Below are 24576 nucleotides of genomic sequence, written 5' to 3' on the forward strand. Positions count from 1 at the left end.
ATAATGGCATTTAGATGCCATCTGTCCACAGTGCTGTGACCTTTGAGAACTATAACTTCATTGTGTATAACTTGTTTCTGCTTTCCAACATCTCATTATCAGCATGTACCATGCTCATTTTTAAAGGACTTTAATTTTCAGATTGCCATAAATGAAGAAACTAAGCTCGATTCTTTGGGCAGAGCTATAACCATCAGTTGCCATGAAGCCAAATAAAAAGAAATTACAATCCATGAAAGAACATAGTAAATATCTTAACTATTCTTGACTACTTTTTCCCCAGCTTGGAGCTATTTCACAATACAACAAAACATTAAGCAAAATAAAAGTATATATGTTGGCCCACATACAGGGACCTGCCCACCTTTGTAAGAGCAGATGGCTACTGATCAAATTTTAAGGTCAGTGAAAAGTAATCTCAAGTTTCACTTGATGTAAGCCGAAGGAAATAAACAAAACAATGGAATAAGAAGGAAATTTTGAGATATGCTGATCTGGGGAGGGCTTTCCTGAGATGAATTGGAAGGGCAGAGAATGACAGAAACTAGTTTTTACTTGTCCAAGGCTTTATTCATTCCACATAACTCTAGTTCATTGTAGCATGATCTGTATTCAGTCATTGTTCTAACAAAGTGTGTTGTCAGTTTAGCCTGTTTTTGTTTTCATTGTTGTTGTTGTTTTTAAAATATATATATTTGTATTGATTTTAGAGAGGAAGGGAGAGGGAGAGAGGGAGATAAACATCACTGATGAGAGAGAAGCATCGATCTGCTGCCTCCTGCACACCCCACACTGGGGATCGAGCCTGAAACCCAGGCATGTGTCCTGACTGGGAATTGAACCGTGCCCTCCTGTTCATGGGTTGATGCTCATCCACTGAGCTACACTGACCAGGCAGTTTAGACTATTTTTAATGCTCTCCTTCCTTAATTTATAAAATATATGGGGTCCATGTTGGATCTTTATGGGAGACTGACAATTTAATATGGCAGTGGGCTATATTCTAAAGCTATAGCAAGACTTCTGATGACTGAAAATTCAAGAAGTGGTTATAGGGGCCTCAGATGTTTCATGGATGGTAATAGCCCCGGTTGAGCCTTCCTCAGGTTGTTAGACATGTCAATAACCAAGAGCCTATGGATAGTAAGTCATTTTGGAAACCCATCCTCATTTTGATAAATGTGCCATATTTTCATTCCTATGATCTGTTTCATGTATTTAGTGCCTGAGGTAAAACATTTTTCAGGTATACTGTGGACAATTATGAACACTTTTCTGAAGATGGAATATAAAACTAGCTTTTGTTCTTGAGAAACTCTTCTTGGTGGTTAGTAATATGGGATTTTGCATGACGTATTCCAATCTGGTTATCCATGTGTTGGTATATTCCTCCCCAAATGTTAGTTTACTGTAATGGAGACACAGTCTAAATACTGTTTGAGGTTGAAGCTTAGCATAACACACAATGTTATCTGTCAACAATTTAGAGCCAAGGAGACAAATTACAAAATTGCCTTTGCATGTTTATTACTCTGGCACCTACGTATGTTTCAAGAGAAAATTAAAGGAAACATAATAATAGTTTTAAAATATCTTTATATGTGTACAAAATTTTAAAATAATTAGTATATTCAATAGCTCAAAGAAGTAATTTTTGACCAAGAGGTTGAAGGGTAATTTTGCTTTTCAAAATTTGGAAAACTATAGTTTTCATCAAAGACTGAAAAATGCTATTGATACTTAACTATGCTCATTAGAAGTTATTTGGATTGATTAATTATCTTCATTTCAAAATATGGTATATGTTGAATATACTGTTCCTTTAGAAGTTTTAGGTTAAACAAGAAAAGATGACATATTACCCATCATGTTTTAAGACATATTTTATTTACTTTAATGTTGAAACATACTAATATTTACATCAAAATAAATCAAGGTCTCAGCAAAGTAGGAATGGAAGGGAATTTCCTCAGCCTGATAAAGTACATCTCAAAAAAATCTATACTAACATATACTTAGTAGTGCTTTCCCACTATGATCACAAACAAGGTAAGGATGTTTCTCTCACTGCTATTCAACATCATACTAAAAGTCCATCATACTATAGAACTTGACAAAGGAGCAAAGATAATTCAGTGAAGAAAGGCTAGTCTTTTCAACAAGTGGTGCTGGAACAACTGGACATCTACAGAAGATAAGAAAATCAAAAGTATGCCAACTAGGAAGGAAGAAATAAAATTGTCTTTGTTCACATATGACATGACTGTCTATATAGAAAATCAATGAAATTATTTCTGGAACTCATAAGGAATTATAGCAATATTGCAGCATACAAGGTTAATATACAAAAGGTAATTACATCCAATTTCAATAATTGGAATTTGAAATTGAAAACACAATGCCATTTATATTAGCACCAAAAAAAGAAAAATACGTATAAATATTACATAATATGTCTAAGATCTATATTAGAAAACAACAAAACTGTGATGAACAAAATCAAAGATTTAAATAAATGTGGAGATATTCCATGTACATACATAGGAAGATTCAATATTGTTAAGATGTTTGTTTTCCCAGTTGATCTATAAATTTGGCACAACCCCAACAAAAATCCCAGCACGTTATTTTGTGGCTATTGACAAACTGGCCACAATATTTTTATGAAAAGACCAAAGGCCAAGAATACCCAACAGAATATTGAATGAGAAAAACTAAACTTTAAGACGTACAACAAAACTACAGTAATCAAGACAGTGGGGTATTGGTGAACAAGTAGGTTAAGAGGAATAGAATAGGAGGTCCAGAAATTGACCTACACAAATATAGTCAACTGATCTTGACAAAGGAGCAAAGATAATTCAATAAAGAAAGGATAGTCTTTTCAACAAATGTTGCTGGAACAACTGGACAGCTACATAAAAAAAAGATTCTAGATGCAGACTTTCACAAAAATTAATTCAAAATGGATCATAGATGCAACCTATAAAACTCCCAGAAGATAACATAGCAGAACATCTAGACAGCTGTGACTTTGGCAGTGACTTTTTAGATACAATTCCAAGGCACGATTCACGAAAAAACAATTTGAGAAGTTGGACCTTGTTAAAATGAAAAACTTCTGCTTTGTGAAGATTTTCAAGAGAATGAAAAAACAAGCCACCAACTCAGAGAAAATCCTTGCAAAGCACATATGTGATAAAGAGATGGTATCCAAAATACAAAGAAGTCTTGAAATTCAACAATGATAAAACAAGTAATCTAATTTAAATTTGAGCAAAAGATCTGAATAGACTTCTGACCAAAGAAGTTAAGCAAATGAGATTCTCAACATCACTTGTCATTTAGTAAATTAAACAGCAATGAGATGCCACTATACACGTATCGGAAGGACCAACATCTAAAACACTGATAACACCACATGTTGGTGAGAATGTGAAACAATAGGAACTCATTCATTGGTGGCAGGAAAAGTTTGTTAGTTTCTTGCAAAACTAAACATTCTCTTATCATATGATTCAGCAATTGTTCTCCTTAGTATTTACCCCAAAGAAATGAAAATTCATGTCACAAAAACCAGCACATTGATATCTATACAGCTTTATTTATAATTTGCCAAAGTTGGAAGCAATCAGGAATTCCTTCAGTAAGTGAGTGAATAAATGAACTGCACATCCAGACAATAGAATATTGTTCAGTGATTTAAAAAATGAGCTGTCAAGCCACAAAAAGACAAGGGAGGACTTTAAATGCATATTGCTAAGTAAGAGAAATCAATCTAAAAAGACTACATACTGTGTGACTCCAACTATATGACATTCTAGAAAAGAAAAACCTATGGTGACAGTAAAAGAATCAGTAATATCTAGGGGCTCAAGGGAATGGAGGGAGGGATGAACAGGTGGAATACAAAGGATTTTTAGGACAGTGAAACTCACCGGTATCGTACGGTAATGGTGGTGGATACATGTCATTCATTATAAATTAGTGAAAACACATAGAATGTACAACCCAATGAACTCTAATGTAAATTATGGACTTTAGTTAGTAATGAGGTATCAATAATGCATCAGTTGTAACAAATGCAACATATTAACGTGAAATGTTAATAGAGGAAACTGTGTGTAGAGGGAGCGGAAAATGGGGTGGATGGGAAAATCTATACTTTTCTTTAAATCTGAAAAGCAAGAATGTGAAATTAGTTTCCATTTGAAGACACATTATATATGCCCCCTAGTGGTCAGTGCACATCATAGCGACTGGTTGACCTGTCAACTCTCTGCCCCGTGGTGGTCAGTACATGTCATAGTGAGTGGTTGAGCAGCCTTAGCATATCATTAGCATATTATGCTTTGATTGGTTGAATGGACGACTGGACAACTGGACACTTAGCATATTAGGCTTTTATTATACAGGATAATATTATGTATTGTTTCTTTAATAAATAACTTTATTGACATACTAGGGGCCAAGTGCATGAATTCGTGCACCTGAAAGGAATTGTGAGCCATGAGGCTGCAGTGGGCACAGGGGTGGGTCTCGGTCTATCCTCCGCACTCCCACCCACCCCCTCCTGCCTCAGCCCCCTGTCCCCTTGTCTGCCAGCAGCCCTGCTCCTGCTGCCGCCACTCCCACTCACTGAAGGTTCCGGTCCCACTCGCACCCACTGACGGCATGGGGCGATTGGGGCCAGTGCCAGCAGCAGGTGCAAGCAGCGGCTGCTGCCCCAGTTGCCCCTCAGGAGCAGAGGGAGAAGCTCTCAGGGGCGATCAGGGTCGGCAGCTGCTACTTGCACTGCTGATGGCGCTGAGCGATCAGGGCTGGCACCGGGTACCAGCAGCGGGTGCGAGCGGTGGCCCTGGCGCTGGCTGCAGGTGTGAGTGGGGCCGGTGCTGGCAGCAGGTGCGAGCGGCAGCTCCAGAGCCGGCAGCAGGTGTGAGCGCCTGGCAGGACTGCAGCACACGGGAGCAAAGAATTTTCAGTAACCACCAGAGGCTCTCCCTGATGACAACGACCGGTGCCCCACCTTAGGCTGGCACCCCCACTCACCTGCTCTACCATCCCACCGTGGCCAACACCCACCATGTTCCGCACACGCCCCCTGGTGGTCAGCGTACATTATAGTGACCGGTTGTTTGGTTGTTCTGTTGTTCGATCTATTTGCATATTAGCTTTTTATTATATAGGATAATTAATAAACAAACAACTGCACATATTTAATGTGTACAATTTGGTGAGTCTAGACCAACAATTTTCAACTGCTGTGCTGTGGGACACTGGTGTGCTGCAAGAATTTTTAAAACATGCAATACTTGAATATTTAGTCATGGCATTGACCTCTTTTCCTTTAGATTGTCAAATAAAAAAGTGACAGCAGCCAACACAACAATAGCAGTCTAGTGTGAATGAATCAAATTTATAATTATTTTTTCATCATATTGGCAAAAAATATATTTTTGGGTGGGCTGCAGAGTTAGAGTAATTAGTTTATGTGTGCCATGAGATGAAAAAGGTCGAAAATCACTGGTTTAGACAGATGCAAACACCGTGATATGATCATCACAATCAAGGTAAATGACATATTCAACACCTCCCAGAGTTTCCTTGGGTCTGGGGCTCCCCCTCCACTTTTTTGTGGCAAGAAAATTTGGCATGAAATCTACCCTCTTAAGTTTTGAAGGGCACATATTGTGTTGTTAACTATTATAGGCACTTCATTGTACAGCATATCTTTAGAACTTATTCATATAGTATAACTGAAACTTTATACCCATTGAGCAACTCCCCATTTAATATCCAAAATATATAAGAAATTCCTACAACTCCATAGCAAAAACAAAAACTAGTAACTTTGAAAGGCAACCTATGGAATGGGAAAAAATATTTGCAAAATATCTGATATACATTGTTTCTCAAACCTTTAAATGTTCTTGCTCTGTGGGATTTATTTATTTTTAGCTTTGACTGAAAAGGCAAAAAAGTTATGTCATCCCACATTGCAGTAAACTCACAAAAGTAGCAGAGAATTGCTACCTAATTCAATCTTGCTTTCCTGTATGATTTAATATCAAGATATAATAGTAATGATATCTTCAGTACTTAATTTAACAAAAGGAAGATAGGAGTTTGAAGTGATTATGATTGGTAGAGTAATGCGACAATTTGGGTCCAGTTCTGGTTCAACTAAATTGCCATTTCAAATCAATTTTGTGGTTTTCTTTTAATTGAGTTTGACTCACCACATGCAGTTTTCACCGTATGTGCTTTGCGATGAACCAGAATAAATTCCAAAAGGAGCCAGCACATCTCAGATGGTATAGTTCAAGTTCAGTTGAAACATAACACAATAGAAACTTTCCCCTTCTCATTCCTGAATGGGTTTTGTATAATCAGCCAACTGTTTTGAAATTGTCATGTAACTTTTCCATTATTTTGATGAAGCTAAAAAATCCAAATAATCAGCTTTCATGTGTCTGTCCTACCTTCTTGAAATTTTCTTAATCATTCTTAGATTTCTCTAGTAATTTTCTTTTTGAAACCAAGAACAGCATTTCTAGAATACGTTTGTTAGCAATTGAGTCAGAGAATTTCAGAAGAGTTTTAATCTAAATCTTATGGTTTATTTTATTGATTATCAAAAGTTAATAACAAATTTATAACATGGTTTAATACAGAGTTTTCCCCTTTTAATATAGGACACCTGATCTAGTCTCTACATAGTAAATGTATGATTTTTATGAATTGTACATTTTTGGTTGTTCTTTGAAGAATGTCCTGTAATATTTTATCAGCATATTTACTCATCAGTTTACTCACACTAAAATGAAAGAATTCCTAGGTGTCATATGTCATGGATAGATTTAAAGAAGGTGAAAAATTTCAGAAATGGCTGATAAAACTTGTGAGGAGAATCACCCTATACACAAGCAAAATAGTCTTATAGAATCAACTTGTTTAGGCAAGCCTGTTACACAAATGTGAACCTTTGATTCAAAAATCATTGACACTTTTTAAGTTAACTTAATTTTCTTCATGTAAAAGTTGAAAAAGAATTTATGACATTTGAAGTTAAAAACTGAACGTGTTCATATGGATGGAACTGTGATCCTCCTAGTGTATCTTTAAACTATGAAGAATCTCCCACATTGGAAAAGAGGCCACTTTTAAAATTCACACTTTCATGTGAGTTGTGCTCTCACGATGAATGAATACTATAAATTTCCATTCTTATAACATTGAATATGTATGCATAGATAGCTTATACTAACCCCCGTGTGTGAATATATTCCATTTTAAATGAATTTTAAATACATGTTGAAAGGATTGGCAACGTTCAGGAACAATTACACTTAAGCTTTGAATAAGTTCAAAATGCTAGACTGTATGACTCAAGTCTAAGCTAAAGTGTTCGGGACATCCACTGGGTGGCAGAAGCGTATCAGAAATGCTCACAAGTAGACCCCCCCCCCCCCCAGCCCTGGGAGGGTGCTAGCTGTGCCAAGGCAATGCTACTGAGGAGGACATTTGCTAGCCAGCTCTTTTCCTCCGCGGTGCTGTGTGCAAGCCCTGAGCTGCCTTGCTCCCCACCTGGTATCCGTTGTGGCTAAAAAGTCACATTTGCAGATGCCGGGTGGAGTGAAACACCCCTTCTGACTGGTGAACAGGGTTTTCTCTCAGAGAAGCCCAGTTGCCAGTGTGGGAAAGAAATACTGTACTGAGTTCTCAGACATACTAGTCCTGCTGAGTTAAAAGACCCAGAGCCAATGGGGGGCGGGGGTGGCTGTTTTATTGGTATTAACTGCACAATTTAGGTTATTGGATTTTACTCAGCCATTTAAGGAAGGACTAAGAAACAAAAGGATGATGATTTGCTTGTAATACTTTAAAATAGGAGGGGGGAAAGAGACAAGGAAATATTTAGCTTTTATGAGAACACAGAGGCTGAATTCATTTCTTTCTCCCTTTGAAAATAGTCTTTACAGGTAAGATGATAAACCACAATAGAGTAATGGTTTGTATCCTTGGCATCAGGGAACGGTGTGTGATTGTTTTGGAACAGGGATTGCTGCCAAGCTTTTGGTTTACTCGGGGTAACTTGTTTACAAGTCAGAGTAGATAAAAGAAGTGACAGCCTCTGAAGCAGGACTTCTCACACTCTCTCCGTGTGGGAATCCCCGAGGGTCTTGCTGACATGCAGATTCTGAATCAGTAGATATGCCCATCTTTAAGCTATTGTTCAACTCCAAACCTGCCCAAACAAGCTCTGTGTTGCTGGGGCTGGACTCAGCAAACCACCGTTATGCTTTGCCAGCTGGCTCTGTACTAGACTTTACCAGTAGGGGGTGGTAGAGGGAGAGCGCAAAGCCCAAGGGGGGAGAAGGCACCAGTCCGCTTGTTGCTCCTGTGGGCAGCACCCAGGCAATGTTTCTTCAACCCTATAGCAACAGTCCCTTTATGTTGCAGCAATTTCCAGTTTGTAGCTTTGAACACTCTTAGGGTGAACTTCATTATACCCGTAGGAGACCCCAGCACTGGAAACACAACCTCTTTCCTTTGTTCCTCTAACTCTACAAGTGGTAGCTACTTTCTGCAGTTGCTATCTTCATAATATATTATAGTTTTATTTTTACTCTTTCAATTACCTAGGTAATAAGTTTATAAGTTTATACCTAGTTAACAATTCTTTATGTGAAACTAGAGGCCTGGTGCATGAAATGAATTTCGTAAACAGGTAGGGTCCCTAGGACTTGCTGGCAATCAGGGCCGATCAGGGCCTTCCTTCTTTCCGCATCGCCCCCTGGTGGTCAGTGCACGTCAATGTGAGTGGTCGAACTCCTGGTTGGTTGAATTCCCAAGGGGACAATTTGCATATTAGCCTTCTATTATATAGGATTTTCATTTTCCAATAACTGGTATGGTTTTTGTCTTTTTCCTGGATTGATGCAGTAGGTCTGGGATGGGGCCTGAGAGTCTGTGTTTCTGACAATCTTCCAGATGATGCCAACAGCTGGTCCATGGACTACAGTTTCAGTAGCAAATAGCTAGAGAAGTGAGTCTCAACATTTGGCAGCACAGTCGAATCACCTGGGAGTGATGAGATGCCACCCCAAGTGACTCTGATTTAGTTAGTTTGAGGTGTGGCCTAAGCATTGGCTTTTTTTTTTTTAATATATTTTATTGATTTTTTACAGAGAGGAAGGGAGAGAAATAGAGAGTTAGAAACATCGATGAGAGAGAAACATCGATCAGCCGCCTCCTGCACATTTCCTACTGGGGATGTGCCCGCAACCAAGGTACATGCCCTTGACCGGAATCGAACCTGGGACCTTTCAGTCCGCTGGCTGACGCTCTATCCACTGAGCCAAACCGGTTTCGGCCGCATTGGCTTTTTAAAAAATATTTTTAAAAATATGTTTTTATTGATTTCAGAGAGAAGGGAGAGGGAGGGAGAGAAAGACATCAATGATGAGAATCATCAATTGGCTGACTCCTGCATGCCCCCTAGTGGGGATCAAGCCCACAACTTGGGCATCTGCCCTGACCAGGAATCAAACCATGATCTCCTGATTCATGGGTCAATGTTCAACCACTGAGCAACACTGTCCGGGCAGCATTGGCTTTTTAAAGTTCTTCTTAAGTGATTCTTATATGCCTCTAGAATTGAGGATCTCTGTTCAAAACCACTGGTTCTCAGCTAAGGGGCAATTTTGCCCACCCACCCCCCTTTGAGGGATATTTGTCAATGTCTGGAGACATTTTTGATTGTTACAACTTAAGGGGGTACTATTGGCATCTAATGGGGAGAGGCCAGGTATGCTACAAAGCATCCAATAACTCACAGAAAGTCCCCACAAGAAAAAATTATTTCACCCAAAATATCAATAGTGTTGATGTTGAAAAAACCTGATCTAGAAGTTGTGGCAAGGTCAACCCAGTTCATCTCTTTGTTTCCTCATTCATTTATTCATTCAAATGTTTTTGAGAGCTAAGGAAGAATTGTAAGGAAGGGACATAATAAGATTTGTACTTCGGAATGGTCATTCCGGAATGAGTGGGGCTCATGAATGGGGAGGAAAAAAAACACTATTGACAGGAGGCTATCGCACTAGTCCAGGTGAATAAAGGTACTGGCTCTAAGATGGAGATGAAAAGTGATATTCTACAGACATTTCTGGAATAGACTCGCAATCTGGCTAACCCCATGGTCGGCAAACTGCGGCTCTCGAGCCACATGCGGCTCTTTGGCCCCTTGAGTGTGGCTCTTCCTAAGCCTTAGGAGTACCCTAATTAAGTTAATAACAATGTACCTACCTATATAGATTAAGTTTAAAAAATTTGGCTCTCAAAAAAAATTTCAATCGTTGTACTGTTGATATTTGGCTCTGTTGACTAATGATGAGTTTGCTGACCACTGGGCTAACCAATTGGCTGAGGCCAATGAGAAAAAAAGAGAATCCCAGATAACGCTAAATTTTCCAGATCGTGCTTCCAGGTATAAAGATAACTTTTTAACATCAACTAAAAAACTGCGGACATTCATCTGCATCCTGGTAAGTACAGTTTTAATGTCTATTGATAGAAAAAAAAAATCAAAACAATTGGCAAGCTTGCTCCAGGTAGCCACCTTTGTTCTGTTTACTTTTGATTTCTCTCTCTCTCTCTCTCTCCAGTTGGGGAGGTGTGTGTGTGTAGGTGTGTGTGTGTGTGTGTGTGTGTGTGTGTGTGTCCCTGCTTTCCTGAGATTGATCTCTTTTTTATTGAAATTTCTGAGCTATGGTACACTCTCCAGCGAGGTTTATTTAAAATATTGATTCCTCCCACAGATAGCTACTCAGATCTCTGTGTGATTTTCACTCATTTATTTCTTGAGCAACATAATTTTTATTATTTGTGGTCCTCTTATATGGCCAACCGTCATGCCTTTTTTTTTTTTTTTTTTAAATCACTGGGCACCAATGACAGAAACAGTTTGAAGAAAAAAAATAGTACATGTTCATTGTAAATACTTACAACATGTAGGAAAGTTGAAGAAGAAAATAAGACTTATTCATAATAGAGTTCTCTCACACTGTTAGAATCTTGGTATATTTCAAGTATGCCTTTGGTTCATGCCTAGACTAATTTATAAAGTTAGGAGATGGCTTCCCACTAAATTATTATTCTCCTTATTTGTGTTTTTTCTCTTAACCTTGGATTGTGAGAATTTCTCCACATGATTAAACATTTGTTAAAAATTAACATTTAATGACTGTATATTATTATAATAAATGGATTCATAATAATTTTTGACTATGCTCTTTTGATGGACCTTTTATTTTATTTTTTTAAAATATATTTTATTGATTTTTTACAGAGAGGAAGGGAGAGAGATAGAGAGTTAGAAACATCGATGAGAGAGAAACATCAATCAGCTGCCTCCTGCACATCTCCTACTAGGGATGTGCCCGCAACCAAGGTACATGCCCTTGACCGGAATTGAACCTGGGACCTTTCAGTCCGCAGGCCGATGCTCTATCCACTGAGCCAAACCGGTTTCAGCATTGATGGACCTTTTAAATTTACTTCATAAATAATGCTACACTGAGAACCTTGCACATAAATCTTTTTGCAAGTTCTGATTCCCTAGGATAGATTCTTCAAAGGAGATTTACTGGGTTAAAGGAGATTTACTTTATCTTTGAAGAACATTCAGATTGTTAAATTACTTTTCAAAAATTTTGAGCATATTTACAGAAAGTTAGAATGTATAGTGATGCTCTTGATGTTTCTTAATTATAATAGGAGTTTCTTCTGACCTACACTGAACATTTTTTTAAATGAGAAGGATTAATCCAAAAAATAAATCCATGCTGAGAAAGCCATGGGGAAAAAAGTTAACACTAATAGATTAATATGCAGCCTGGTAAGTGGATGCAGCATATTCTTATATTTTTTTTATAGTCATGAAGGAGATCATTGATACAAATACTTTTTTATTCAATTTTAAAAAATATATATTTTTATTGATTTCAGAGAGGGAGAGAGATATAGAAACATAAATGATGAGAGAGAATGCCTCCTGCATGCTCCCCACTGGGGATCAAACCTGCAACCTGGGCATGTGCCCTTGACTGAAATTGAAGCCAAGATCCTTCAGTCCACAGGCAGATGCTCTATCCACTGAGCCAAACCAGCTAGGGCTTGATAAAAATAATTTTTAAGAACCAGAGTTCATTAGCTCAGTGGTCCTACAATACGTTTGCAATGTGGTTTTGTGTAGCAAGGAATTTTACTGAGTAAGGAATAATCAGATAGTTAAAATCAACCTATACATTTCTTGGGAAGCCTTTCTATATCAAAAATTGAGTGAGGCTAACAAGTGTCTGGATCTAGTTTATTTAATCCGACACACAGCAATGCATCTGGAAGAAGTCTTCATGCTGTGCCATGTTCTGCACGCCCGTCTGACCACAGAGGCGCTTTCCCATCATAAGCTTGTGCTGGACAAACTTCGAACCATTTATTCATGGATCTGGCATCCAGGGCTCTTCTCTCTGCACATGTTTTGTAATAATAGAACAATAGAAACATGGCACTGATCTTTCTTTGTACCTTTGTTTGTAATTTACTTTTTCCCCCTGGGAACGTTTGCTCCAAAATTATTTTTTCTTATTATGGAAAAACCAGGCATGTAAAAGAAGATGAAATCTTATTTTTAAATGAAATTTACCACCACCCCCAACAGAAACAAGGATCTTGTTTACCCTTTCCCATTTAATGTTTTTCTTTTTTTTTCTTTCTTTCTTCCTTTAGGATTCCATCACAATTCTCATTGATTCCTACAATTGTAGTCAAGTTTTGATGGTAACCAATACTAAGGCTTTCTGGGGTGTTTCTTTAATCTGGGAACACAGACTTTTTGTGTGTGACCCCAATCAACAGTTGCTTATTTGGCATGCCTAGAACTGTAATTTGAAGGCACCAGGGCTTTTAGAAATCCTCCCAAAATACTTACAATGGAAACTTACCACTTAGAAAACAGCAATCCTAAAAACCAACGCCTGACACATCATCTCCCAAAACAACAGCGAAGTTATGCAGCATTGAAGACATTTTTCTAGGAGGTTCTAGAATTCAGTATTTCTCCTTGTTAAACTCTCAGACTATTTTTTACCATATCTTTCTTATGACACCTAACCTTTTCTTAGGGTACTGGATTTATTTAATTATAATTATAGGCTTTATCTCCCAATTCTAGGCACCATCTGGTATATACCTGCACCCAGCCTCCCACATATTATGAACCCAATTAATACAATAATTGAGTACTTAAATTCTTTCAATACTTTCTTAAATTTTCACTTTGAGGTCTGGAGGTAGTCACTCAGCTCACAGGCCCTGTGGAGCAGCCACTCTAGATCAGCAGCGTGAAGTTAATTGGCATAAAGAAGGAAATGGATAAATTAATACAGCAATAGTAGAACAGTCCATGATGAGGAAGAATATCAGCAGAATTGCAGATTTTATTTTTATAAAATTATGGAAGTATTCTTGATGTCTAGATCTCACATACCATGAATGCTCGTTTGGGTTGAGGATGATGTCATTGGTGGTGGCTCGGCGTGAAGTTTCTTCCTTGCTTTTTCTCCTCACCACATTATTTACAAAAGCATAAAATCTTTCTTAGTACCCTCCCATGGTTTTTACCATGTGTGCATTACTGTGACCCTTCTTTATAAACTATAACTTTCTGTTATTTGATATTGTTATTGTTTGTGAAAACGTAATTATCTTCCATGACAAAATCTCCCATTTTCTTTCTTTTTGTCAGGCCTCACATACCAGGCTGTGCTCCTGTTTCCAAGTCTTCTCACCTGGGAACCCCTGGATATGAGAGCTGCAGGAAATGCAGAGGGCGGAGATGTTAACCACGAGGATCACAGAAGAGACTGTGTGGTGCTGTGGAAAGAACACTTCCCTTGTGGCCAGGGAGCCTTTGGTAAGTTATTTCACTTCCCAGGCCTCCGTTACCTCACCTATACAACATGATAGTAGAACATCCTTCATGTGCAAGACCAGGGTGTTTCCATCCTCCTGCCTTAGCAGCCAAAGCCTTTGAGCTTCTCTGGCGGCACTTCACTCAGCATGTTACCGTCACCTCCTGGACTGCTGAGTCCTTCAAGGGCAGGGATTGCCTCTTCTTCACTTTTCATCTCTGACCAGTTCAGTTCCGGGCAGAGACTGGAGTCTGTGAGTGGCAGTTACACTGAGCTGCATTCAGTTGTGCAAAGGAATCCACAATAATGTCAGGAATTTGGAGAAGAGTTGAGAAATTTGGAAAGAAGCAGAATAGAGCAAGAAAAGCCTGGTCCTGGTCCACCTAGTCACCCATCTCTAGATAGTTCAGGGTTTGGTTAATACCCATTGAATGAATGACATGAATAAGAACCTTTGTGAATGAGCTGCACAGGAAAGGCATGTGGAATTGGGATTAGGTGACCTAGCTGAGTGCTCGGCAGGTACTGGACATTGGGTATATAGTCACTGAATCAATGAAAAAGTGATTAAACAAACAGAAGACACAACAAAGTCACAGATGGTAGTTAAGTAAATCAGATTATTTGCAAGGTGATGTATGTGATGGAAAGTGGTAACCATTTGTATGTCACCTGTGTGTGGGTTTGAGAGAGAGAGAGAGAGAGAGAGAGAGAGAGAGAGAGAGAGAGAGAGAGAAAGAGAGAGAAGGAGAAGGAGAAGGAAGTAGTGAGGGCAGGCAAAGAGAGGGAAACGGTGTTCAGATGAACCACTGAGGAACTGAGTGATTTATCAAGCTTAGTGTCCTTGTTGATATCATTGTAATTAGCTAGTTATTAAGAATAGAAAAGGAGCAATGGGAAGACCAGACATAGACATGTCATTTGGGCACTTTCACCAGGAAGCTGCAGTTTTACACTCCCCAGGGCACCACCGGCCCATTCCCTGCAAAACACTGGGGGAAGGGGTCCAACAAGAGGGAGACAGACACATGTGCATTAAAGTTGGGGTGACCTAGAGAAGGTGCTCATCAATCAAACTTGAGAACAGAGATCAGTGGCCAGAGTGGGTGTGGCCACTGCAAGCCTGCAAAAATGTGGGAATGTATAATGCCCTAAACCAGCGGTTCTCAACCTGTGGGTCGCGACCCCTTTGGGGGTCAAGGGTGGCCTAAGACCATCAAAAAACACATATATAATTACATATTGTTTTTGTGATTAATCACTATGCTTTAATTATGTTCAATTTGTAACAATGAAATTGGAGGTCACCACAACATGAGGAACTGTATTAAAGGGTCGCAGCAATAGGAAGGTTGAGAACTACTGCCCTAAACAAAGGAGTTTGCTCTCTTGCATTTGCCAGTATGGCCACGGCCATGCAGACCCCACATGCAATGGACTAATAGATGCAGCAGGAAACACAAGCTAAGCGAGCTGATGGAGGACTGGATTGTGCAGTCATGGGAGGGACCCTGGCTTGGACTGTAGCCCGAGTAAAGCCACACTACGTATCTCCCTTGGCAGGACTGAGGGAAATGGGCCTTTGGAAACTCGGAGATATAATTCCACACAAATAAATATCACTGCAAGTCTAAGAAAATTCTGTTTCTTGGGCCATCACAAGAATTCCACTCGCACGAGCAGCAGGTGGGGATGAGGACCGCTCCCCAGCGGTGACACTGTCATTGCTATTCAACATTAACTTACATTCCTGAGGGAGGCTGGTGGTCTTGGAGACAAAGGGAAAACTCTCACCTGACTCACGTAGCTGAGATACAAAGCTGTCGGATCCTGGTGCACAGAGGAAGAGATGGCACCTCATTCAGGCTAATACCTCTTTCTAGTTCACCTGCTCACAGACCATATTGTTCATCAGCATAAACCAAGAAACTTCATTTGCTGTTTTAAGCAATTAAAGGAACACGGTTTTCATTTTGCAGCTGAGGTGTGTGAGTCACCCTTAGGCACTCCCATTATTTCTCGGGCACAAGCCTGGGGTTATCAAATTCGGCAAATGGAGTGGAGGGATTCCCATGAGGACTACATCTCAGAGGGCTGGATGCTGCTTTCTTTCCAAGAGAAAGACACCCCCGACCCCTGCTGTTGCTGTCAGTGATCCTAGGAATGGCAGGGGCCCAGGCAAGGATGCCAGCCCCCCGCACCATGACAGACAAGCCACTGACACTTCACCAGCCTCATTCGATGGCCACTAACTCCTACTCAGTGCCAAGTGGCTTTATTCTCATGCACAGCATATTTATCAAAGGACTTGGAGGTTAGAATATTTTATTACTATTTCAAGAGCACATGTGTTTAGGGAGGTGGCGGCATGTGGGTGTGTAGGAGGGTGTTTAGGAAGGTCTGTGGAGGTTCTCACAGTTCAGCCATTCACCGGTGATGTAGGGGACTCAGGGCCAGTCCCGAGTCTCGGTTCTTCATTTGGATTGTGACTTTGCTCCTACTCAGCCACAGGGCTGTTCTTGAGATCAGTGAGAACGGAGGTGAGTGGGCCGTGTGCATGCACAAAGGTGTATATTTTATATTGTGCATATCTGGAGGGAAGGGGAAAGAGGAATAGGGGAAAGGAAGCCTCTCTGGCCATTGTCAGGAGTTTGGCTCATTGTGGCAAATGGTGGGGGAGCCTTCTTTATAGGCTTCTCAATAGGCAGCACTAAATGAGAGAGAGAGAAGACAAAGAATGGTTTATCAGAATGAGCTGCTTTTTCTCGCCCTCTCCAGCCCCCTGCTGTCAAACCTCCTGCTCCCTTTTGGCTTCGCACAGGGATGTGTCAGCTGGAATGCTTTCTGAAATCATGAAGCCTAACCCCCATGCCGTTGTCTCACAGTATTGTAAATACTGCACCATTTCTGTTAACCTAGTCACATAAACTGAATGAGGCAGACTTAATGCTCAAGGGAGAGGAAAGTGTTGGTTAAGAATTCTTATGGGGAAGGGAAGATAGAAATGGCACAAACTATCCAAAATTGTTTTTAAGTCAAGTCCAGATACGAAGTGTTGCTGGAGAAATCAGTAGGTCCAGTTTCCCTGACACTCGTGGGAGTGGGGTACCTACAATTTCTTTAGAAAATGAATGTTCTAATACTCGCACAGGAGAGTGAATGTTTTTTATTGGCGTGGAATTATATTTCTTGGGTTGCAAAGTCCCATTGTCCTTAAACCAGTCCTGGACAATATGCAGCTGGGGCTCCAGCAGAGGCAAAAGTAGGGCCCGTGTCCAGCGTTTCCCGTCCATGGTGGAGTGGGGTCCGATGTAGTGTCAGGCTTCTATAACATGTGACCATTTATACATTTGAAGATTTGTTTGTTATCACAGTTACCATAACTCTAGTAGGCACTGTAATTTAACCAAGAGGTATTTTTATTATGGTTACTATGCATGTGTAGTATCTACCATATGTACTGGTCATTTCTATTAAGATCAACAAAGTAATTTATAAAAACACATCAACTCATATATATTTTTTGCAACTGTGTAGAAGATTTTTTAAATGTCCTGAAACCACCTATCTTAGAAATTTACATTCTATTTTTTTTATCACCTTTGGGTAAGTCATTTCAGACATTAAATATCCTTGTTAAAAAATGAATACTAAAAAAGTTGCACAAAATCATGTGAACTATAACAATGTCAATAGTGGTTTATGAGTTCAGGTGAGACGTGAGGTTGGTTAATAAGACACAGACTGATAGTTATCCCTTGACAAGGAAATGATGGTATTTGCACCAATTATACAAAGGCAACTAGTTATACAAAAGATCCTACTTAAATTATTGTGTCGAGTCAGCTCAGACAAGGGTTCCCCAAGCCTGAGGGAGGGCGGCGAAGGAAGAAGAAATGACAGGCGAAGAGAATAAGCTGGGTCTAGGTGGATCTTCCTATGTCTGGCTGAGGCCACAGAGAGAGATCCAGAGGCAAGCTGAGCCTTTATTTTATAGCCAGAGGTAAACAAGGTAGTGGTCACCATAGTTACAATGTTCTTGTGAGTTTCACTTGTTTTGGCAGCACTTGCTGCATCTCTCTCACCCATTAGCTACCCAAATAAGATCTAGGGAGCGCCATAAGGTCAAGCCTAATTATGCTAAGAGGACTGTGCCCTCTAAGCTGGGACTTGTTTGTGGCTTTGCCAACAGGTCAGTCGGAGGCTTAACCCTGTAGCTGCGCCCTACAAATTATTATTTGTTAATTCTCACAAGTTTTTATATAATTCTCATCAATATTAAAGGCCTATGAAGTATCTTTTATTTGTTGGAGCATGAAATAATAATATTGTTCAAAGTGACAAATTATGTCCATTTGATACTGTTATAATAAACTGGTTATTATTAACAGAAAAGATGTAAAGGGGAGACTAGATAATATATGCATGTCGTTTATACAGCTTTGCCAAAAAGCTGCAGCTAACATTCTCCAAGTCTGTCCTCTGCAGATCGCTTGGGAAAGGACTGGACAATGGACACATCCCCAGAAAGGTCTGGGTGACATAGAAAGATGCTTGTCTGTCAGTGACAAATGGGAGCAAGTCAGTGGCCAGAATAGGCCTCCCCACTGCAAGGGCATGAAAAATCAGAGATACTTAACTTGTGAACAAAGGAGGACTCTCTTTCTCTGCTGCTCACGCCTGACTCCTGACGCATACACCTTTATATTTTAGGTGATGTGCAGGATAGAACACTTTTTGGTGAATATGCCACATTGAGAACTAAGATTAATAATCTAGACCTCTATTTGGGAGAGGTGTTAAAGAGGATACTCCTAGTCTGTTCCTTAAAGTCAAGTGTAAGTGTAAATTTAATAAATCCTCACTTGAGGCTATGTTTTTTATTGATTACTAGAGGCCCAGTGCACGAATTCATGCACTGGTGTGGTCCAGCCGGCCCACTCCAATCGGGGCCAATTGGGCCAGGCTGGCCAGGGGGAGGAGCCACAGGTGGTTGGAGGCCAGCTCTGCCCCCGATCAGGGTCGGGGGGACTGATCGGGGAGGGGGGGCTGATGGGGGGGGTCATGGGCAGTTGGTGGGCCAGCCCCGCCCCTTTGGTTGAACTCCGAGTTGAACTCCTAGTCAAGGGGACAATTTGCATATTAGCCTTTTATTATATAGGACTAGAGGCCCGGTGCACAAAAATTTGTGCACTCGGGCGGGGGGGGGGGGATCCCTCAGCCCGGCCTGTGCCCTCTCGCAGTCTGGGACCCCTCAGGAGATAACGACCTGCTGGCTTAGGCCTGCTCCCGGGTGGCAGAGGGCAGGCCCAATCCCTAAGTGCAGCCCCTGGTCAGGCTCAGAGCAGGGCCGATTGGGGGGTTGGGGCACCGCCCCCTGTCACATTCAAGGCAGGGTCGATAGGGAAGTTGCGGCACCACTCCCTGCCACGCACAGAGCAGGGCCGATCAGGGGGTTGGGGCGCTGCCCTCTGTCATGCACAGAGCAGGGCCCATCAGGGGGGTTGGAGCTCCGTACCCTGTCACACACAGAGCAGGGTTGATCAGGGGTTTGGGGAGCTCCCCCCTGTCATGCACAGAGCAGGGCCGATCAGGGGGTTGAGGAGCTCCCCCCTGTCACGCACAGAGTAGGGCCAATAGGGGAGTTGGGGCACCGCCCCCTGTCACACACAGAGCAGGGCCGATCAGGGGGTTGGGGCACTGCCCCCTGTCACGCTGATCCCAGTGCCGGGAGGCCTCACGGCTCCGCTGATCCTGTGCGGCAGGGTCACAGATCCGGGTCCCAGACCGCAGACAGCCTTGCCTGCTGCCGCCTGCCTTCAGTATGCAAATTAGCCGCCATCTTGTTGCTTCAGGGGGGGGGGTCCCCACTGGGGTGCCTGGCCAGTCTGGGTGAGGGGCTGAGGGCCATTTTCAGGCTGGCGGGCGACTGAAGCTCCAAACCTCTCCTTTTTTTCTTTTTTTTTATTCTGGCATTTATTTACCTTCTATGGCTGTCACTGGAGCTGAGAGCCAGCTTTCTCTCTGAGGCTCGGCTGAAAGCAGGTTTCTGGCCTTTGTTTTCTGTATTCGAAACAATGTTGCGACTCCAGCTCTGAGATCCTGGCTGACTGACAGGAGGTTTCTGGGGTTTTGTTTATCTTCTATAAATGTTACAATGTTTCCAACTGGAGCTCAGAGGCCGGCAAGGCAGGCGGGGAACGTTGGAGTCCTCTGTCACTGAAGGAAGCAAGCCTCCCTGTTCGCATCAGCTGCCTGGCTGCCGGCCGCCATCTTGGCTGACAGTTAATTTGCATATACTCACTGATTAGCCAATGAAAAGGGTAGTGGTCGTACGCTAATTACCATGTTTCTCTTTTATTAGTGTAGATTAGAGAGAGTGGAAGGGGGAGCGAGAGAGAGAAACATCAATGTGAAAGAGAAACATCGATTGGTTGCCTCCTGTACACATCTTGACTAGGGATTGAACCCACAACCGAAGTATGTGCCCTGACCGGAAATTGAACCTGCAACCTTTTGGTGTATGGGATGATTCTTCAACCAACTGAGCCACCCAGCCAGGGATTAACTGTATTTTTAAACTATTTACGTTCAGGTCTGAGTTATATGCAATGGAAAATGTGTAGAGATGACTAAGTCTTATTAATAGTTAACCTTGAAAAGGAAAAGAATGGTGGAATTATTTCCTTTTCCTGAACATAGTTGAGGTAGATAATCTTCATCAAATACATTCTTTAAAGAATAAAAATGACTCTTAAAATGAGATTACTAAAGCACTTCCAATGTCCTTTTATCATTTCCTTTAGAACAAGCATGTCAAACTCATGGCCTGCGGGCCACATGCGGCCCACAATGAAAATTTTTGAGGACCAGCCAATATAACAGTACAGTGGGGCCTTGACTTACAAGTTTAATTCATTCTGTGACGGAGCTCACAACTCAAATAACTTGTATGTCAAATCTTAAAGTGAACGAGTGAGACACGTGATGCTGGGCTGATGTTGTGGCGTTCACTGTGACGTTTGCTGCGCCAACTAGCGGTGGGGTATCTGAAGCTGGCTCATAACCCTAATTTTAGCTCGCAACTCAAAGCAAAAAATTGGCCGAGAGACGGCTCGTATCTCGAAAAACTCGTTAGTGGGGACACTTGTAAGTCAAGGCCCCACTGTATGTAAGAAATGTTTTAATAAAAATTTTGTAACTTAATTTTTATAATATCCTGTTAAACGTAATTATTAATAACGAACTACAACGTTCCCTAATGACTGATTACTATAATCGTGTTGCATTCATTTCCCTGACGCACCTTACGTGCAGGCGCACCATTTCTCTCCACTAATAATAGCAGTGAATATTCTAGCAGCCGATTGCCGAGTCATTAGTCTTGTACTGACTTGTTTGGTGTGTGCAACAGGAAATATTTCACTTTTGGAGAACAAGAAAAATAGGTTTATTTGCATTATGCTTATTAATTTGTGTAGTTATTCAGTGAAAGTTAATGTTTAAAAAATATTAATTTTTATTAAAATGTTCTATTATTTTAAGTTAACGATAACTCATTTATTTCACTCTTTGTATTCAGCATGTCTCTATCGAAAGAAAACTACGTTTCTATGAAAATTGAAGCTTTTTTTTTTTGTGGCCCACATAAACTTAAACCTTGTTTATTTGGCCCATGTTAGCTTTTGAGTTTGACATGCTTGCTTTAGATGGTCTGAATGAAAATGTTACACATGGGTAGAATATCTATCTATCTATCATCTATCTATCTATCTATCTATCTATCTATCTATCTATCCACTTATCCACCTATCATCATCTAACTGAATCATACCCTAAAAAAGGCCAAGTACTCTGGGACTTTTCTTTCAAAGGAGAGCAGTCATTCTAGCATAACTAGAGAGATTGCATTTCAGGTAAGGCAGCAGTTAGCAAATGTTTTCTGTAAAATGCCAAGTAGTAAATATCTTAGGCTTTGCAAGCCACACAGTCTCTGTCACTGCTATTCAACTGTGCTGTTTCAGTATGAAAGCATCTGTAGACAATATGTAAATGAATCACTCAGACCATGTTGAATAAAGCTTTATTTACAAACACTAGCAGCAGCCCTGATTTGATCCATGGGCTATAGTTTACTGAATCCTGGTCAGAAATGTTCTGTACTTTCTAAAAAGGTTACATTTTCTAATTTGATGTTAGATGTTTCTGACATTTATGAAGCTGGTTCTCTCTAAAGAGTTTGGAGTTTTACTTTCTCCTTGATTTTTGGTGGGAACAATTACCACAACCTCATATAACATTGACTGATTACGTCTTTTGTCATCAGCACTAATGAAGCTATAAATCTTAGTTGTGTTGGCACATTTAGGTAGATCACAGGCCTGCATTGGTTTCCCAGAGAGAAGCTGCCTCATTAAAAGCACTGGTAGAAAGGCTGCAGTGACGGCTAAAGAGGGTTTGTAAGCCTTTCTTACTAAATCAGCCTTTAATGAAACTTTAGTTGTGTGTATTTGCTTATTTTTTCTTCTCATAGGTAGATGGAATTTAATTTTCTTACTTCAAAAGATTTGCACTGTAAGACTCCGGGTAGCATCAATCATTTTATTTAATGTTTTCAAACTACCTAGGAGGGATTGTTTTCTAAAATGTTGTCATCAGCAAGTAGAGTGAAAAATAAGAAGCAACCCTGGGCATCTGGCAGAAGCCCATAAAGAGACTGAATTAAACGATGCAGGTAGAAGCAGGCCTGCCCACTGAATTAAGATAGTGTCACACATGTGAACCGCGGGATATAGAGCCTTCTCTAAGTAAAGGAATTATCTACAGCATTTGTTTATGTGACAAATGTTTTTGAACTAGACTTTAGACTCGTTATGGGGGTGGGGAGTATCAGAGTCTGCCCTTGAATCATGTCCTTCTGGTAGGTGGGGTGGGGAGGAAGGAGGGAACAGAGGGCAGTGTCTCTTCCTTGGTTCTATTGTAGTCCTTGAGCTGCTGGTCCCTGCTTTTTATTTGGATTAACTTGACTAACCTGTGGTGAATCCTGTGTGGAAAAACATCCAAATTCTAGTTCCGCATGAAGAACTTGCATATTTTCTATTACATCTTCCAACTCCCCACTTAGCTTCTGCCCTGGGCAGTCCACTCTAGAGTGTCTTGTGCCTGGGGCCCCCATCAAGGGTTGCAGGGCATCCATCCACTTGACCCATGGCAAACTCACACATTCTTGATTTTTTTCAAGTAGTTTGTAGACTATTTCACTGCCAGCCAGTTTTAGCCCAGCTGTCTCACTCCAACTGTATTTTCCTCTTGTTCAAATAAGCCCAGTGGGCAAAATCCAGAAGACCTCTGTGTAAGCAGATATCCACTATGGAATGAGATGCCAGTCTCCCCTTCAGATAGGCATCTTCAGTTCACTGAGTGATTCTTTTATAGTCTCTCCCTCACTGTGTTGTGATGGGTACCGACCCATCCTTGTGGGGAAAATACTTCACCAAGAATTACTGATGCCTCCTGGGCAACAAGGAAGTCCCACTCAACATCCTGTTTCAGTATCTTTGACTAGGTTAATGGTAGTGATAAAGCATAGAAATGGATAGATTATAAATATTTAGGAGATCACATTTATAGGACGTGGTGAGTAGATTGTTAGATTAGGTATAGGGAGTAAAGGAGAAAGAGAAGAGACAGAACACCAGAGTAGGATCAGGTTGAATCATGTGCCACAGATTTAGTGTTTGATATGTTGAGTTCTAGATGATGGTGCAGACATCCAGGTAGAAATGTCACATTGGCGATTAGTTACATGTACTCCAGGAGCCAGGTCTTTTTTTTTTTTATTTTTTTTTATTTTATTTTTTTATTTTTTTTTCGCTTAAAGTATTACAAAGGGTATTACATAAGTGTCCTTTTTTCCCCCCCCGCCCTTGACAAACCCCTACCCTCCCTTACCCCCCAGTGTCTTATGTCCATTAGTTATGCTTATATGCATGCATACAAGTCCTTCGGTTGATCTCTTACTCCCCTCCCTCCTGCCCCCCAACTCTCTCTGGCCTTCCCACTGCAGTTTGACAATCAGTTTGAGGCAGCTCTGCCTCTGTATCTATTATTGTTCAAAAGTTTGTAATGGTCTTTATTATCCATGAATGAGTGAGATCATGTGGTATTTTTCCTTCATTGACTGGCTTGTTTCACTTAGCATAATGCTCTCCAGTTCCATCCATGATGTTGCAAATGGTAGGAGTTCCTTCTTTTTAACAGCAGCATAGTATTCCATCGTGTAGATGTACCACAGTTTTCTAATCCATTCATCTACTGATGGGCACTTAGGCTGTTTCCAGATCTTAGCTATGGTGAATTGTGCTGCTATGAACATCTGGGTGCATATATCCTTTCTGATTGGTGTTTCTGGAAACCAAGAGGCATATGAAAACATGCTCAAAGTCACTAATCATCCGAGAGATGCAAATCAAAACAACAATGAGGTACCATCTCACACCTGTCAGAATGGCCATCATCAACAAATCAACAAACGACAAGTGCTGGAGAGGATGTGGAGAAAAAGGAACACTTGTGCACTGCTGGTGGGAATGCAGACTGG

Source organism: Myotis yumanensis, unplaced genomic scaffold (assembly GCF_028538775.1).
Source record: "Myotis yumanensis isolate MYYU_CA2020_CCGP unplaced genomic scaffold, mMyoYum1.0.hap1 SCAF_6, whole genome shotgun sequence".
NCBI classification, from domain to species: domain Eukaryota; kingdom Metazoa; phylum Chordata; class Mammalia; order Chiroptera; family Vespertilionidae; genus Myotis; species Myotis yumanensis.